The sequence below is a fragment of the Miscanthus floridulus genome, chromosome 1 (genome assembly GCF_019320115.1).
Source record: "Miscanthus floridulus cultivar M001 chromosome 1, ASM1932011v1, whole genome shotgun sequence".
In the NCBI taxonomy this organism is placed as follows: domain Eukaryota; kingdom Viridiplantae; phylum Streptophyta; class Magnoliopsida; order Poales; family Poaceae; genus Miscanthus; species Miscanthus floridulus.
This window is the reverse complement of record NC_089580.1, coordinates 112074335-112093190: the sequence shown is the minus strand read 5'-3', so window position 1 is coordinate 112093190 and position 18856 is coordinate 112074335. Positions and strand designations below refer to the sequence as shown.

The 18856-nt window shown below is 43.1% G+C and overlaps 2 non-coding genes across 2 annotated transcripts; both read left to right on the top strand.

Annotated features, from left to right (window-relative positions):
- Positions 1–15522: 15522 nt before the first annotated feature.
- Positions 15523–15628, top strand: LOC136511880 (small nucleolar RNA R71). Its single transcript, XR_010772894.1, has one exon. It is a non-coding gene; the product is annotated as a small nucleolar RNA R71 (small nucleolar RNA).
- Positions 15629–17962: 2334 nt separating this feature from the next.
- Positions 17963–18071, top strand: LOC136512023 (small nucleolar RNA R71). Its single transcript, XR_010772954.1, has one exon. It is a non-coding gene; the product is annotated as a small nucleolar RNA R71 (small nucleolar RNA).
- Positions 18072–18856: the final 785 nt, after the last annotated feature.

Genomic DNA, 18856 nt, shown 5'->3' with positions numbered 1-18856 from the left:
GGGAGATTAAGAACAGAGCTTGTCCCCCTTCGTAACTAGATCCTACGTTCTACCTACATCTAGGAGTGGACTACAAAGGACTCAACAGGAGTGTCACATCTACGATCTACCACAGGACCTAGAATATAGGGTGTATCCGCAAGTAAACAACATATAAGCACCACGCTTACACCATGTTGACCACCCACCCATGGATCCATAGGGTGAGTGCTATACGAACATATGCATGAATATGATGATAATCCAACTATACTAGGTATATAATCAAAGTAGACGATGAACATTATAACGAAGAACATGAATAAGATGAATACTAATATTGTCATAACTATTGTAGCAATCATATAAAAATAATGGAGATACAAAAGAGAGAGGGGGTACAAAGATTATACCAAACCACGCTCTTGACGTGATCAGGAATCCAAGCGAGACCTACTTGCCTCCCTCTAGACCTAGCCTAACTAGCTATGCCCTAGAATATGGTGGAGCTCTGAGGATGATTAGGGTTTCTATCTTCTCAAATGACTTGATGATGGGTTATTCCTCGGCTGTGGCCGGGGCTGGTATATATATAGGTCAGAGAGTCCAATATGAGCCCTTGGATCAAACCGACTTAAGGAACAGCATAGATGCAACCTAGGGGGCAGTAGAGAACCGACATTGCATCGCAGAGGCTGACAAGAGGGCCCAGGGGCTAGGCGGCCTGCAAGTGAGGCCGGGTGACCCCACCTAGCAGCCTCTGCCTCTCTACCTTGGCATGGTGTCCACTAGTGTCCTCTAGAACCTTCTAGTGTCCGTTTCATGGTAGATAAGCGCAATTAAGTCTCACATGTAGGTCCACCTTGATGGTTTTCTGAATAAACCTTGCAGAAATCACAGATTCACCAAAACTCATAGAATTTGTTAGTTTAAACCACTAAACCTTTGTTGGTGATCTCAATTGTGCCCTTATGCATGTTTTATTAATGGTTTATAATGGTTGTTAACTACCATCAACACCAGGCTTGCTAGCATCGGCAACCCGGAGGCCTGCTTCTATGCTGGGTTGTGTGACATCTTTGTGGAAGACCGCAACGTGCTCATGCCATGGCTCAACATGCTTGAGTACTCTACCGCGATAGGCCATGATGTTGCTGCATTTGTTCTCTCCCTTGTGCTCCATAGGTCCAATAGCGGTGCCAGCAATGACAACATTGCCTGGCAGTTGTTGTGGAAGGTCAAAGGTGATGAAGCAAGCCCGACAGCGAATGTGACATTGAAGAATGAGAAATATACATGGTGCCTCTAACAGGCCATCTGGGTGTTGTAGGACTTGGCTAGGCGGTCGATGCTGGCTGAGTCTAGTCCTCTGTCTCCTCTAGCCATGTCGGTGCATTGCTAGGATGGACATTAGTGCAGAGGCGGAGGCTGCGGCAACCACACCGGATGGGAAGGTTGAGAGCAGTGGGCTATGTTCTGTAGCAAGGAGTGTAGGATCCGTAATGAGTGTGATAGGTTCTTCACAAGTATCTGGTAGATTCTGGGTAGATCAATCTTGATATGTATATATCTAGATGATGGGGATTTATATAATAAACTCTTCATTCTCTTCAATACAATGATACGCAAGTACGATTCCTTTCTAAACTCATTATAGTTACCATCCTTCTCGTATGATGCGGTTCAGATTCCCTTGCACGTATTTCCATTTTCTTAATACAAGTTATTCAAGTCATCTCCATTAATAAACATGAGAGGGGAAGGCAACAGTCAAGGTCTGTGACATCCACGGCCACCCGCGCAAGTCATTGGAGATGGAGCAAGGAAGACAACATGGACCATTTGATTCCCTACACTTTGCGATCTAACACTAACGTTGAATCACCGTATGAAACAGTGATGGGAGCTACAATAATGACAATTCACAAATACAGCAAACCAATTTGCAAATAAACCAAGGCAAATACTTCCACCCCAGCACCATCTCAGTGAGGTGCTTTATCTCATGTCTATGTAGCCAAGGAAAATACTATGACATTTAAAAAATGGAGTAACAAGCATCGCCATTCAATTATTAATTGTTTTTAAGGCAAAAACTATATATAAATGACACCGTAACAATCATCACAACAACTTCATTGACAACTTCAGTTACATTCCATAGTTGTACAATAATAAAGACCTATCGAAGACTACTGGGTGTACAATAACAAAGACCTACAAGTATAGGTACATCCCATAGTCGAGTCTAGAGATAGGCACTGCACGCTAAGGACGAGGCAGCACCTCACAAAACTTCCACTAGCATCTACACCTATCACTATCAAGAGAGAGAACAAGAGGAGCATCTCAGTGAGGTGCTTTACGTTCCTTGCTGCACCTCTCACGTTCGAGAGAGAGAAATAAGAGGAGCATCTCAGTGAGGCGCTTTACCTTCCATATTGCACCTCTCATGGTCGAGAGAGAGGCATGAAGAGGAGCATCTTAGTGAGGTGCTTTACCTTCCCTATAGCACCTCTCATGGTCAAGAGACAGAGAGGCAAGAAGAGGAGGCATGGAAGAGAAGTGTCGCTATCGTCGTTGCTGCTCCAGAGGAAGGAGAGGATCGCTAGGGCGCTGGACTGATGAATCAGCGGCAGTACAAGAAATACACAGGGCAGAAAGGTGGCAACTATGCATACAGACATATCACCATCCTAGCGGCCTTGTGCATTTCGGATACCAATCTAGGGATACCAAAGTGAATTCAGTACCCCTTGGCTTGCTCAAATAAGCGAACCCCCTTAATCGCAAAACTTCCACTACACCTAGATCGAGAAGCCCCCGCTGTGCCTAGTTACTGGTAGTACCCAATCTTGAAGGCCTTCTCCCAATGCCACTGCTACCGTAGGAGGAGTTGGAGAAGGAGTGCGATGGTGATGAAGAAAATATAGATGACTGGCTCAAGATAGCTTTGTCTGTATCTAAGGAGGAAGAAGTGTGTGGATTGCCAAGAAGCGCATCCAACTCTAGCTTAAATTGGCCAACCTTGAAAATGGAGAAACCAAGAGGAGGCATAGAGTAATGGCGTTGCAACTGTGTTGTGGCTAGTTGGGAAATGGGGAAATAACTCATGTTGAATTTACTACCGCCGGTACACCAAACGGTCGTGTTGGGTCGGCAGCCATAACGCCTATCCTAGTCGGCTTGGCATTTCATACGATGGAGAAGATAAAACTGTCGGATCTATTATTCAACAGTCGTTGGTGGAAGTTTGAACTGCTAGTTTCCTTCTTAGGAGGCCTAGCTATCGGTCCAACTAGAGGTGGAAGTATAACACCGTCACTTCTATCGCTACGGCAGTGAAAGTGGCGTTAGTGATAAATCAATTTATAGTAGTGCAAGATGCAGGCCTAGGCATTGGTGGTTGCTGCCTATGCAGCAGCAGTCTCCCTCTTTGAGGCGACAAGGGCCACCCCTATGACCTCAAGGCAGAGCTGCAGCCGACCCACCTCATGGGTGGCATCGGAGTAGCACTAGCGGGCCTCATCCGCCGCACGGACAAGCTTGCGGAACTCCCACCGGTCATCCGAGGAAGATGATGACAAAGTGGATGAGCTCGACCCCACCATCGGAGGGGTCGTGGCATGGGTGGTACTGGTGGCCCCTCTTGACGCGGCATGGGAGATGGCCCTAGCAGACTCACCGATCAGTACAGGTCACTCCTAATCTCAAAAAATACTTAAAAGCTCACCCATGTTCACGTAGGAAAGCTCAAAGACACGGCAACGGCCCGCTGGCCTCTGTTGACCCCTCCCATGGGTGCTTGCCACAATCCATCATGATGAATGTTGGTGTTTCTTAACGCATACAGAAATAATCCGCAAGCGCACGGAATTACCGTTATAGCATTTCACTTGGAAGTATTCAAGGTATCATATTTTCCATAGGATGGTCTTTGGTGTGTTTGGAACTTGGGACTCTCACCATCCTCCCCCACACTTGGACTTTTGTGTAAAAGTCAAGTGTGTAGAGTGAGGGTCTCTTTTTTTAGCATGTTCCATCACCAAAGATCATCTAGGTATGTAGTCGATGCAGCTCTCATGTCTTCAGGCACCATATGTCCCCTGTCCTTCTTGAACTTATCCTGAATGGGTTAGCAACCAAGAATACCTGAGGGTTCATACTATCCTGTTAACAAGTTCTTGCTTTGATTAATAAGAATAGTTGTTTTTATAATAATCTTTTTTAATGATTGTATTTTTTCTCATGATAATCTAGGGCATCTTCCGGTAGTGCTTAATTTATGGTCTTAAGCTTGACTGTGGGAACTTCACCTTGCAGCTATCATTGGTGGTGTAGTTCCTAGCTTCACCACAAAGCATTGATCATTTTCATTCAAGCTGCAAGGTTAGTACCACAGTGCATCCATGAGATTTGCAATATTTGTGATAAACATATGCATCCACAACAATCCTCTTAAATAGTTTGTAGGTGAGGATCAAGATGTGGTTGTGACCCACATAGAGACACGTGATGCTAAGTGAAACAAACTCTGAATACTTCGAAATTGAGAATGAAACGTGTAGGGTCTCAAAAGTAAAACATTCATGCTCGTCTTTGGAATCCCTCCTTTTGGACTCCAGACTTGGTGTTTCATGAATGTCCATGGCATGGGAGTTTTTGTTCTCAAGGGATGCTTCGATTGAATCTAGTCCACTATTGAAAACAATGTTTAGATGGCTAGAGGGACATGTTTTAAGTTCGAGCGAGGGTGATAATGGAATGAATGGGGTTACAAATTACACCTCCCAAGCGGGGCATTGCTTGGATGATGCTCCGCCATTGGGATATCTGAGTGAGTGGTGGAAGTAGTTTCTCCCAACTTTTCATTTAGGCTCCCTTGGGAGGGGTTTTCTTGGAAAAGATTGTCCAAGGGGTGGCCTATGAGAGGCTCAAGCTCGAGGATGGCAAAGATATGGAAATCTATGTGAACCTTGTTTTTGTCTATTTCAATGGGCATGGCCCTGGCAATTCCACAACATTCAAAGATAAGACCCGAGGGACTTTTGAAAACTTTGTTGGTCGGGACTAGTGGCATGTTGCCTAAAAGATTTTTTGCTAGAAATTCTGATATGATGCTAGTTCCGACTATGGGGTTGTATAGGGCTTCAATAACAGTTCCCCTAAACGAATGAGGCATGGTCGTGGAAGGTGAAAGAATCCAAATTGCTTCGGAAGAACGCTTCACTTCCATTAACCATTCCTTCGATCGTTCTACCTTGGGGGAACTTCTTTTGTGTGCTTTTTGTGCCATAAGTGTTTTGAGGTATTGCCATAATCCTTGAATTCAATAGGGAACTCCGAAGGATGAATTAATCTTTCCTTCGGTGTTCGTAGTTCGGGTGAGGGCTCATGAGTTGAATCTAAGGATGGTATAGGTTTGGATTTGACTAGTGAGGACTCCTCAACACTCGACGTAACCTTTGCCTAGAAGGATTTAGTTCTTATGACAGAAGAAGAGTGTTTGTCTATGAAATGCTCAAGGAATTCCACTTGTTCCATCATAGTCTTATGTGTAAAACAACCTCTGGCAGTCACGTCTAGACATAGGTTAGCACCCATGTCAATACCCAAACAAAAGAGTCATAGCAATATGCTGTCGGGTAAAGACAAGTTTGGGTCGGCGTGTATTAAAGCTGAAAACCTAGCACAGGCTACACATATAGACTCCTCGTCCTGCTCAAAGTCGAGGATTGCTCTTGGTAGAGAGTCAATAAGAGACATAGGGAAGAATGAAAGGTGAAACTTGTCTTTAAGTTCATCCCAGTCCCCATTCGTACTTTCTACGACATGCGTGTACCATTGCTTCGCCTTCCCCAAGACAGAGAAGGGAAACAATTTTCACTTTAGAGTTTCCTATGTCAAGCTAGAGATGCTTAGGCATGAACACATATCATCGAACTCATGTAGGTGATGGCAGGGGTTTTCATTAAAGTGCCCTGAGAAGGGTTGTGCCCGAACAATGGCTATTAAGCCAGGGCGGAGTTCACAGCCTGATAAAAAGTTTGGTTTTTGTGGTGACTCAGAGAACTCGCCCTTTGAGGCGGACCGATATTGAATAGGAGTGGTTTTCATGGTGAAAATATTTTTTGTGTTTTTTTAATAAGAAAAAAGAAAAGAAAAGATACAAATACGAGGATGAACTAGGTTCGAAGAAAATACGGCAACCATTCCCCGACAATGGCACCAGAAATGCTTGTTGGTATTTCTTAACGCATATAGAAATAATCCACAAGCGCACGGAATTACTGTTACAGCATTTCACCCAAAACTACTCAGGGTATCGTATTTTCCATAGGGAATGGAGGTACTCTTCTAGCTAGTTCATCCAAGGACAACACATAGGTAGAGTTGGCTGAGGTTGAGATGGTATCCTATGGTTATAGGGTCTAAGGATAGATAAACTAAACTTCTACTTGCTTACGTTGGGCACCGGCTTATACCTAGTCTACCAAGTACCTCTGGCCTATAGCTCTACATCGAACCCAGACATGAGGGATTATGAGGGACAGACAGGGCTATCACCACCTGCCATCTACTCCTCAACCATGGGGAATGAGGCAAACAAATGTAGCCTCTAGCCTAGACACCACGTCTACACTATCAACTACTACTCTAGCGGTCTAGTAGGGTTATCCGTCTTTATCAAGGCCCTCTACTAGAGTATCCACTACGAGAGCGGACGATGAACCTACGAATAAGTAAGAGTAAAGCTTAACTAATCAAAAGACTTTATATCATAGAAAACATGAACACTCACTTAGCGGGAGAACCCATTGAAGTAAGATGCTCATCGAGGTACAAGTTGGGGAGACACATTCAAGTCCGATGCTTCCCCGAGCTCTACCTCACATCTCTCCCTTACAACTCTAGCTAGCTACTAGGGCCTAAGCCCCTTTGGAGTGTTGCTCTAACTCAAGTGAGGTGTGCTCTTCTTCCTTGTGGTGGTATTGTGTCTTGAATGAGAGGGAGTGAGGGGAAATTTATAGGTTGAGAGGAGGAATGGAGGCCACTCAATGCGCCATGTCAGCGATTCGTGTGCCTATCCACCATAGCCCTTGGATCAAACCGTCGTAAGATGGATGGTGGAGATGGAGTGGAGTTATGCTTCCTTGCATGCTTTCCTATCTTGAGCGGACCGCCATCCTCTGGACCAAATCCTTCATGAATACCCATGCAACCAACATTTGTGAGGCGGTGGGAACCAACCGACCAAAGTTTGGGCCAAACGAAGCCAGTGGGGTGCGGCCACCCCTAGGGGTCAGTCGACCCCTGGCTAGGGCTGAATTGGCCCATCTTCGGTGGTTGACCTCCTTTGGGCTCCTAGAGTGGGACTTTGTAGGTATTCCACAGAGATAAGGTGGTTTGATTTGGGTTTGTCCATATTATCCTCTCTTCTAGGTCTTGTTTTGCCTGGTTGTGGGCCGCCTCCCCCTTGGGTTCTTGTCGGACGTCTATAATGTTGTATTTCTTGTATACTTTAGGCTCATTTTTGTGCAATCCCGACTTGTCCTCCTACAAATGGTTAAACACAAAAACTGGTGAAAATTATTAGTTCCAAAGCCCTATGTCAAAGCTTAGTGTTATTTTAGCAGTTTTTATATGAAACTTGGCAGTTAGAAATGTGAGTTAAGCACCACCAACAATGAATAGGGAAGAAACTATGAGCATGTAAGAGCAGAAAGGAGAAGGCGATAGAGCAAATGACCTAGAGTGAATGCCTCCCCCGCTGTACCATTCCTGCATATTTATAACCACAGCGAATGCCTCGGCGCACGCATGCTCACTCTCATTTACTAACCGCTTAGGAAATCTCACAGCATCGGGGGAGCAACCAGATGGAAGAGGGAGTGAGGGATGCCCACACGGCGGTAGAAACCAAGTAAGCCTTGCGCATCCCCACTTTCCATATTGTTTTGATTTATGTGCCCGCTTTCCACGACACACGATCACACACGAGTGGGCGCTATTAAAGGCGCGACGTGACTGGGGAGGCCAACCGCACCCCCCCCCCCCGAATCCATGCATATGGTGACCCACTGCATCCACGACCCTATGTCATGCTTAGGAAAACCTACTCTCGGGTCCGCCCTTGTAACACCCTAAAATTCATTTATAAACTAGTTATTAAATTTGAGCATTTACTTAATTTTGATGCATTATAACATAGGTAAAATAATAATATTTGGCTAATTAAAATTAACTATAAGGCTTAGAAACATGATTGATTGCATTCATGCTATTGTACATGATTTTGGTTGAGTGTAGGGCTAAGTTATTTGGAGTTAAAAATTCAAACTCATTTGAATTTTGGCTTGGATTTGAAAACTAGAAATGGAAAAGGATTTTTCTTTGAAAAACTCCCCCCTTCTCTCTTTCTAGCCCAACCCCAAGCCAGCTCAGCCCCTTCCTCCTTCCCCTTCCCACACCTGGATCCAACCTTGGGCCATTGGTGGCCTAGCTCCCGCACCCTTCTCTTCACCGCACGTGTGTGCCCACGTGGCCTAGCTTGGCGCACTGCTCGGCCCAAGAAATGGGCCTGTTCCGCGTCCAAGCCACGCCTGCACCCGCTCTCTTCCTCTCACTACATCACAGGACCCACAAGTTAGTCGCCCTTTCTTCCTTCCTTCTTCATTCCCGGTGATGGTGCATGCCATCTATGGCAGCTCGCCCGTCGCGCCCGCGCCAGCCATGGAAGGTATACGGAATCCATTAATTCCGCAGCTCTGCCATGCCGCTTCCTTTTCTACCATGCTCGCTCGCCTATAATACCCGTTGTCAAGCCCTCCCTTTCTCCCTTTCCGTTCATAGTCGAGCTCGCACTGCCGCCTCCAATCCGCCAGGTCCGGATCCTTATCGCCATTGCAAGCATGCTCAGGAGCAACGCTAGGTAATGACGCGGTCATAGGTGCTCTCTTTTCTCATTTTTGTCCCGGTTTACCCACATTCGATACTCACTGGCGGCCTTTTCTCTCTCCAGCCGTCATCGCACATTGCCAAACCCAGTGGTGCCTTCTCGGATGCCGCAAACCCTCGCATCGGACCCACGGTATAACCCTCGCCCTTCTCGTGCCTTCATTTTCATTTCTAGCTTACAGAATCACTATATCGGCGAGCTTTGCATTCGCATTCATGGCGCCGCCATAGGGGCCGTCATCTCGATGTGCTCCTTGCTTTTGTTTCAGTCTAGTTGAGTTCACAAGGTCTTGCTCATCACTCCCACGCTATTAGTTTTGGAAAAAGGTAGCCCAAAACATTGTATCAGCGTTCGCCGTGGTGCTCGGCTCGCCGCCGGCAATGGTGGACTAGCTGGAGCCACTGTGCAATCGGTGGGGGTCCTCCCCTTCATTCCCTTGTTGTCAGATTTACTCAGACGACCAAGATTAGGACGTACCCCTTTAGGGTCATATCTGTCCACCATGGACCTGTGGACTCGATCCATAGTGCCAACTCATGCGCTTCCACGCATGCGTGGTACACCGTGCCAATTAGCGCATGCTGTGTGGTGGCCACCTCAGCTGGCGACGTGATCAACACTGCCAGCCGAGCGCGTTTTTCGATTTAGCCCGTCGGTTTTCATGGAATCAACCTGCGGTACACATCAGTTCTAAAGTATTTCTTTTCAGTCTTGTTTTCTTCCAATTTAGCCCCTTTATTTCTAAGTAATAGTGCGCACAGTCCAAGAACACGTTACAGTTCGGTTTTATTCAAATTTGAGTTTGTTTTATTTACAAGACTACCACTGGAACCTTATTTTATGTTTAACTTTTGCGTTTTAAGTCCAATTTGAGTGATTCTGTTGCTCATGTGTTCGTAGCAGTACGTAGATTAGTTTTATAAGTTTTTTAGTCTATGTTACTACTGTTTGGTGTACTATTCTAATAGAAGTATCCTTGTATGCATGTGATGATTGGAATGGATGCTTGATTGGTGAATTAGAACACGTTTAGAGGGTGATCAGTTTGAGGTTTTAGAGGATCAGTCAGGTGACAAGCAGTACCAGGCAAGTGTAGCAAAGGCCCCTTTTACCTATGAACTCTACAATTCATATACATGCATGTGTTTAAATTTGAATTACCTTTAAGGACTTTACCTAGATTACTACTTGTACCACATATCCTTGATACCTATGGTTTGGGATGCATTTTGGATAGATGCTACAGCGCTCAACATAAAATAATTGTTAAACATGACTAAAGATATTATGCAATATATTTAAATAGAGCTTTTTAGCAACAATTAGGGGGCTAGAGTACTGGGTTGAGTGTTCTAGTGCCTCTCCATAAGGACTTAATCCTAAAGCGGCCTCCCAGAAGGTTTCGTACAACTCCGAGTGTCATATGGCTCTGACTTTAACCTGTTAACTAGATTGTACTAGCTCGTCTGTAGCTTTCTATAAGGGCAAGAGGGGGGCACTAGTTGGTATGTTTCTTTTCCTGCTAGGGTGTGTATCGTGCCATGACCATGAGTGCCACTCCTAGAAGAGGGCCACATACGGCTAGGCGGCTGAAACCTTAGCAGCTATGACTTGTTAGTATGACTAGCGAAGGGTTACATAGTCAAACCCCGCCACACTTCCTAGGTAGAGGTGATGTGGGCTTTGCAAACCCTGGCATTGGGAATCACTAGAGATAGCTAGGCGGGGAGAGCGAGCGATTTATCTTTTAGTAACAAAGGGTAAACAAGTAACTAGGAGAAACATGCTAGCACTTTGGGGCACATCCTGCCTACCAACTAGGAGAGTAAAATAGACAAGGTCTGCCATGAGCTCAAAGTACCCTAACTAGATGGTGGAACCGATACTAACGGAAGACTACTAATAATAAGATAACCTATGCTACTAATGCCAAACAATAAGCACCTAAGCTCACTAATGATGGACAATAATGAACTAGTACTTAAGTAAAGCAAAGCAATACTACTAGAATAAATTACTAGAAATAAAGTACTGAATAAAGTAAATGCTAAATAAAAGAATTACAAAAAGTGCTATACTAGACCCAAAAGACTCTTCTAGACTCCAAGAGAAGCTCTGCTCTTGCTCTACTTCCACTACTATACTACTACTCTAAAGCTAAGCTAAGGTAGAGAGCTTGGAGAAGCTTGGAGAGCTTGGAATTGAATGGGGCACTTCTCCACTGAGCTCCACACCCCATATTTATAGTGTAGATTGAGGGGGCTACTAATAGGCAGCTAGGAGGTCGGTGGAGCACCTAGGGCACAGAGCGGTGCTGGCTGGCCCTAGCATCCACCGCCTCTTGATCGTAGCACCATGGTTGCTCCTCAATGGTGGTTACTAAGACATCACATGTCAAAATTTGGGTAGGAAGTCATTTTGTAGGTCGGTTGGAGCCTCCCAAGTGTATGACAATGGGCCCATGGATCCAAGGCCATCCAATCTTGTCCATTGATCAAACCAACATTGAATGGACGCTTGGCATTGCTTCTAGAGCAGCTCCCATGGATCGGTGATGTGGCCAAGCCACATGGCACACCGGGCGACACCCTTGTAGGGCCGGCCAGCCTGGCATTTTGGCCCTTGGCCTCCCTATCATGTCCACTTGACTCCCAAATCCATATTTGTCACTAATTTGGCCTATTTTTGCTTAAATTTCCCGCATACAAATAATTCTACAAGCATAATTGGAGCTAGGTGAATTATAAACAAAATTCTACACATGTGATGATGATTTACCTAGCTTTATCATGCTCTTGGGTGGAATGTTGATTGTCAAACAGGTGTTAGTGACCGTCAACAAGCTCCCCCAAGCTACCCCTTTGATTTCCTCAGTAAAGATGTGGGTTTAGCATGGCATAGGTGTTGGATCAGGAGTTGCTACTATGTAATGCCCAAAGAAACTTATATACAAACTAATACTATCTCTTGAGTTGAACATGTTAGCACTTAGAAATCCATCATCAGTCTTAGCAATGTGGGACTTATAGCTTTTACCTTGACATAAGCAATTGTAAGAATGTGTAGCTAGATAGATACTTTTTCCCCACTTTGGTTTAGCTTAAACTTCCTAGAGGTTTTCAATAGATTTTGAAAAGAAAACTTGCCTAAGTTCCTTAGATGGTACACTCAAGTCACTCAATGGTGTTTGAAATCTCACCAAGGCCATGAATTTTAGCCTTAATATCTATCCTAAAGCTTATGTGGAGCTCAAGGTAGGGGATAAAAGCATAGCCTACTTGAATTGAATTTATTGCTAAGTCAAACACTCAGATCACAAGGAGCAACAAATCATACTAATTGATCAAGAAGTGCATGTGTGTGGTATATTTGGTGGAAGTGGTACTCCTTTGTGAAGTTTCCCTTCTCTAGCTTCTATTTGAGAGGGCATGGCTACTTCTCTCTCTCTCTCTCTCTCTCTCTCTCTCTCTCTCTCTCCCTCTCTCTCTCTCTCTCTCTCTCTCTCTCTTTTACTAGAGCTTTTTGCTCTTTATTCTCTCTCTATATTTTTATGTATCCCATGCCTCTCTTTTTGATGAAACATAGCTAGGGAGATAACTTTGATTCTCATAGAGCAATAATAAATGGAAAGCATGTGTGGTTGCATATTCCTAGTGTAGGAATAGCATAAGTATGTCGGTGTATGTGATCTTGATCAAAAAGCATGACAAGTTTGTCTACTCAGATCAATAAGGCTTGAAAAAGCTCAAAACAAACAAGTAGCTTTTATAGTGGCTTTATCATGTATGATTGAATATGTATTTGGCTTTGGTAGGAATTTATCACCATTGAGAAACTTCTAGCCAGAGAGTTTTAGCAATTTGCCAAACAAAACTACAGGTTGTTTTTACCATTCCTTAGATAGGTTCAAAGATTTACTCTAATCTTCGCAACAACATTTCTCACAAAAACTTTATACTCGGTTCTAGCATTTCCAACCCACAAAAGCACTCAACTTAAAGATGAACTCTAAGTTATCATGCTCAAAACTTAAGAAGTATCTAGTTGTATGACAAGCTTTTGCAAACTATCATAGAGCAACTATTCATCATCTCCAAATAATTTATCATCATTTATTAGAGCTGTCGGTGTTTGATGGCCGGTAACTCATCATGGGGTTACCCAGGATGATGATTGGTGGGCTTCGACATATGCGGAACACGACGGTGAATGCAAAGAGATGAACGATTTATACTTGTTCGGGCCCTCGTAATCGAGTAATAGCATTTATGTCCAGTCGGCGTGTAGCCTTTTGTGTTGGATTTATTGGTATGATTGTGTGTCATGGCATCCCAATCTAGGGAGCCCTGCCCTCCTTTATATATCTATGAGGCAAGTCTCCTAGTCGGTTACAATAGAGGAGTCCTAGTAGGATTACATGATAGCAATGTTATTATCACTATATGTGGGAATCCAAGTCAGACTAGATCTTCTCCCTTCGTTGTGGGGTACCCAAGGACTATGTCCCTCAAGCCCCTGAGCCCTATATGGTTGAACTTTGGAAGTCTTCTTGTTCCTCTTGGTCTTGCTGAGTAGAAACAAGCGTTGTCCGAGTGCTTTCTTGACTGAAACCATGTAGTGCACTCACCGAGTGTAGCCCCTGAGCCTCTTACTGTTTTGAACAAAGAGTTGAAGGGTCTTGTCTACAATTCCTTTTTGAAGAGAAAAGTTTCTTTTTAAGATAAATTTCAAGGCACTCCTCTCTACATTCTATGATCATGGATATTGAGATCTGAAACAAACATGAATATAAAGAGAGGGTTTAAGATTTTCATACCTGAGCGGGGAGAGATCTCCCCAAGCTTGCCTTTTGCATAGGTTGGAGTGTCTTCTGGTGGCTCTTTTGATTCTTTCTTCATTGACTAACTAATACTACTAGAATGCACAATTGACTAAATGACTAAACCTATTACTACTAGATAACTGACTAAATATTTATTAAATATGTTTTTTAAATGCAAACCCTATCCTAACATGCATAGCTACTACATGACTTTATTTATTAACATAGAGTAGCTTAATGCAGCTAACTTAATCATGCAATGTAAAGCAAATTTGTTAGAAATTTAAATATGAGATGCAAATACTAAAATGCAGTAAATATACAAAAGATAGAGAACTTACCTTTTTAATGGATTCAAGGTTATTCTTCCTTGAGTGGGGTGTTTCCTCTTGTTCCACCTTGGAGGCCTTGTCAGGGTCAGGAGATGACGAGTTTGAGAATGAATCTTTCTTTTTACGCCATCTCTTTCTATTCTTCTTCTTCTTTTATAGGCTTCTCCGGTTCTTCAATCAGCTTTGGTTTCTTCATCTTGATTCTGTTCGGATTCTTCTTCTTTTCTTGTTTCTCATCAAAGAGGGGTTGTCTAGACGCAAACGCAAATATTTCTTTCCTTCCAGCAAAGTGGAATTGGATTTGCCCAGAAGCCACATATATGCAAACATTTGTAGTATTAAGGAAAGGAAGACCAAGGATTAAAGGTGTATACTTGTCATTGCCCATGTCTAAGATCATAAAATATGTTGGAACATAAGCACTCCTAGCCTCAACTAATAAGTTAGTGGCTACTCCCTTGAGATAATGGGTGGATTGGTTGGCTAACTGTAGGTAAACTGAGGTTGGAGCTAAGGTAGTGTAAAACAATCTATCATAAGTTTCCTTAGACATAACGTTAATACTAGACCCTAGATCACAAATGGCATTATGAAAAGTGTGGGGTCCTATGGAGCAAGTAATGATGGGGTTCCCAGGATCACCTTTCTTAATAGGAAATCCCCAACCATTTTTTGAAAAGTCATACCATGTCGTAAAAAGGTTGGTTGTCTCCATGGTTCCTTCAGGTTTGCTGGGAATTCTATCTTTTTCATAGGATGGTATGGCAGCAGCAATTTGAGCTAATTGGGTTTCTATCATCTTATTGAAACTAAGTTGATTCTTTAAAGCAGAAGAAAACTCATCCAATCCAACATCTTGTCATGAGCATCCACTTTTTATTAATGCTATCAATCATTCTACCATTGCTATAAATAAGATCTTTAAGGAAACCATAACTATTATTACCTTGTTTATTCATGCATTGAGAAGAGTAATAATTGTTACCTCCTTGATTGTTGGAGCGTTGATTCCATCCTTGATGTTGTTGTGGACGAAACCCATTGTTGGTGTTGATGAAGTTGAGATCCTCCTGGGTCTCAGGACAGGAATTTCCCAAATGTCCAACATCTCCACAGACTTCACAAGTCATGTGGGATTCCATGGCTTTGAGTGTCTCTTGGGCACTCACCTTCTCATAATGTTCTACTCGCTTTGCGAGCAGATCTATCTTAGCTACAAGCATGTCAATTTTTTAATTGAATGCATACCTCATTTACGGGGTTGGAGTCAATCGTCGCACCATCCTTGGTTGGAAACCATCTTCTCGATCAGCGTCTTTGCATCTGCAACACTTAGAGAAAAGAATGCCCCACCAGCAACAGCATTTAAATGGCTCCTATCTAATGGCACTAATCCATGGTAGAAGTTCTGGATCAAAAGCCAGTCTTCCATGCCAAGGTGTGGGCATGCGGAGACATACTCTTGAATTCGTTCCCAAGCTTCAGGAATCGACTCATGTGCCAATTGAAAACTAGAGATCTTATTGCGAAGAGCATTAGTTTTCTCCATATGGAAAAACTTGACTAGGAAAGCGTTGGAACACTTGTCCCACGTGTCTATAGTGTTGCGGTTAGAGTAAAACCATTGCTTAGCCTTTCCTAACAAAGAGAAGGGGAAAATGCAAAGGCGTGTAGCCTCTTGGTTCACTCCCATTATGGTGAATGTGCTACAAATCTCCAAAAAGTGTTGGAGGTGAGCATTTGCATCCTCATGGGCTTTCCCACAAAACAAACTAGCTTGAACCATCATAATTAATGATGGCTTAAGCTCAAAGTTAGCGTCCCCATTGATAACATTGGGTCCGGTGGCTACATTAGCAGCCGAGGGTGTAGAAAAATCAAGAATGACTTGTCGCCCATGATTGTGTAGGGTAGTGACTGGGTTTGAGGAAAAAAGGATAAACTACTTAGGATAACTAAAAGTCTAGTTAGCAAGACTAGCAAAAATATAAATATGAGGCCAGTTGCCTTCCCTGGCAATGGCGCTAGAAATGCTTGTTGATACTTCTTAACGACTAGTGGAGGAATTCCACAAGTGCACAGAACTATCATGTACCACTTCACTCGGTGAGTACTAAGTGTCAAATTTATAGTTTTTCCCATAGGAAGGCAAAAGGCTAGAACTTATATTTATTGTTAGGATTGCTAAGGTAAAGCCTAAGTATATCCTAGGTAGGTAAACGAAATGAGTGGGTTATGTGTGAACTACCTACTAAACTACTAAACAAGCTATAGTAGAGATAGCTAGGTGGGAGAGCAAGCAATTTATCTTTCAGTAACAAAGGGTAAACAAATGACAAGGAGAAATGTGCTAGTACTTTGGGGCATAGCCCGCCTAACAACTAGTAGAGTTAAATAGAAAAGGTCTACCATGAGCCCTATGATTTCATTACTAGACCTAACATGGTGGAATACAGAGGATGGAAAGGCTGTCACCACTTGCCACCTACCACAATCTATCCGGAGGCCTAGCCGTATCCACAGGTAATCTATAGCCTAAGCACCTCGCTTAATCTATTGGCTTACTACTTCGATCCAAGCTCCGATGAAAATAGATCAAAGTAACCTAACCAGATGGTGGAACTGATACTAACGAAAGACTACTAAAAATAAGATAACCTATGCTACTGATGCCAAATAATAAGCACCTGAGCTCACTAATGATGAACAATAATGAATAAGTACTTAAGTAAAGCAAAGCAATAGTACTAGAATAAAGTACTAGAAATAAAGTACTGAATAAAGTAATTGCCAAATGAAAGAATTACAAAAAGAGCTATACCAGACCTAGAAGACTCTTTTGGACTCCGAGAGAAATAAAGTACTGAATAAAGTAATCGGCAGGGGCATAGTGATCTTGTATTCTTACCGTAACGTCCCTCGCTATTCCCTCAGGGAATTGGATTGATTGGTCCACCATTTGCAATTGCATATATGTAGGGAACAAAGGTTCATTACTGAATAAATATCCATACGTTACCAATGGCAATAGGGATGACAGGTCTCCTTGGATCACCTTTGTTGTCGGGTAGGGTGTAATCTATCCACCTTCCCTCTAATGGTTGCGTGTAGTAGAAAGCTGCATTGTGAATATCGATAAGATTTGTAGTTTCTAGATCTTCTAGCTGCCCTGGAATCTTACCTTTGTCGAACAGAACAACAACCACCAACTGAGCTATTTGAAATTCTATCATTTTATTAAAGCTATGCTGGTTCTTAATGGCAGAAGCAAAACTATCCATTCTATTACTTATATTTTCTAGAATTTTATCATTGGTAGCTACCTTCTTAGATAATCCTTCCAAAAGTCTAGATTAGCCAGCAATTAATTCTCTCAAAGGTGGTTGATTGAAGTTATTATAATTATTACCTTGAGGGTTACCTTGGTAGTTCAGCCTCTGTTGTTGGTTCCATCCTTGATTCTATTTAGGACGATAGTAGTTGTTGTTAACAAAGTTCACATCCTCTTGGGTTTTAGGATAGTTGTTTCCTAAATGCCAAATGTTGTCATATACTTCACACGTCATGCGTGAATCATGAATGTGCATGACCTCTTGCTTTTCATTAGCTCGGTCTTCGAGCTTCTTCATCAGTAGGTCTATCTTGGCAGATAGCATGTCTACTTCCTTGAGTTGATGCATACCTCCACCTCTCTTGTGGGTCTAAACATGTTCTTCATTCCAGCCTTGGTTGGAGGTCATCTTCTCCACAAGAGTGATCACAGCTAGAAGTGTAAGTGACAAGAATGCACCTCTAGCAGCAGCATCAATGGTCTCAAGGGTACTGTTAGTCAACCCATGGTAGAATATCTGTATGGGTAGCCAATTCTCAATCCCATGATGAGGACATTCTGATATATAGTCTTGATAGCCTTCCCAAGCTTTAGGGATAGATTCATCATGTTGTTGCTGACAACTTGAAATTCTCCCATGTAGAGCATTGGTCTAGCCCGTGGGAAAGAACTTTGCTAGGAAGGCAGTGGAGTAGTTATCCCATGTAGTCTTTCTATCTTTGTTGGCGTAGACCCAATGCTTCACCTTCCCCAAACGTGAAAATGGGAAGAGGCAAAGTAGTATGGTGTCTTTGGTTACTCCCTTGATGGTGAAAGTGTTGCAGATCTCTAGGAAGTGTTGGAGATGAGCACTAGCATCTTCATTTGCCTTTCCACAAAATTGGCTCGCTTGCACCATGTTTCTGAGAGCTGGCTTGAGCTCGATTCCATTGTCTCCCACATTGACTATGGGTCTAGTCTGGATGTTGGCAGTGGTTGGAGCAGAGAATTCATGGAGAGTCCTATCAACCATGGCTTCAAATTCTGGTGTTAAGCTTCACCTTATATGGTTGTCTTCTGACTCTAAAGCTAAAACTTTTTTGAGTTAAGCCTTAGTCCTCTTAAGTAGTGCTTCTGGATCGTCAACGTAGTTTGTTAGAACATCAAAACCGGTCATACATTACCCTACAAAAGATACAGAAGTAGACAAAACAAGGCTAAGCCTATTTGAGTAGAGGTCAATGATTATTTCAATCACATCAATAAGTATAAGTTCATCAATACTTCCTTTGTCTAGCTACCTTCCCTAGCAACGGTGCCAGAAATGCTTGTTGGTATTTATTAACTTGTCACTTATTTTAATTGCCACCTATTATAAACCTATATCTCCTAACATTACTTTACTAGGTTGTCATCCTTAGTGATGTTGCAAGAGATACTTGTTAGTACTACCT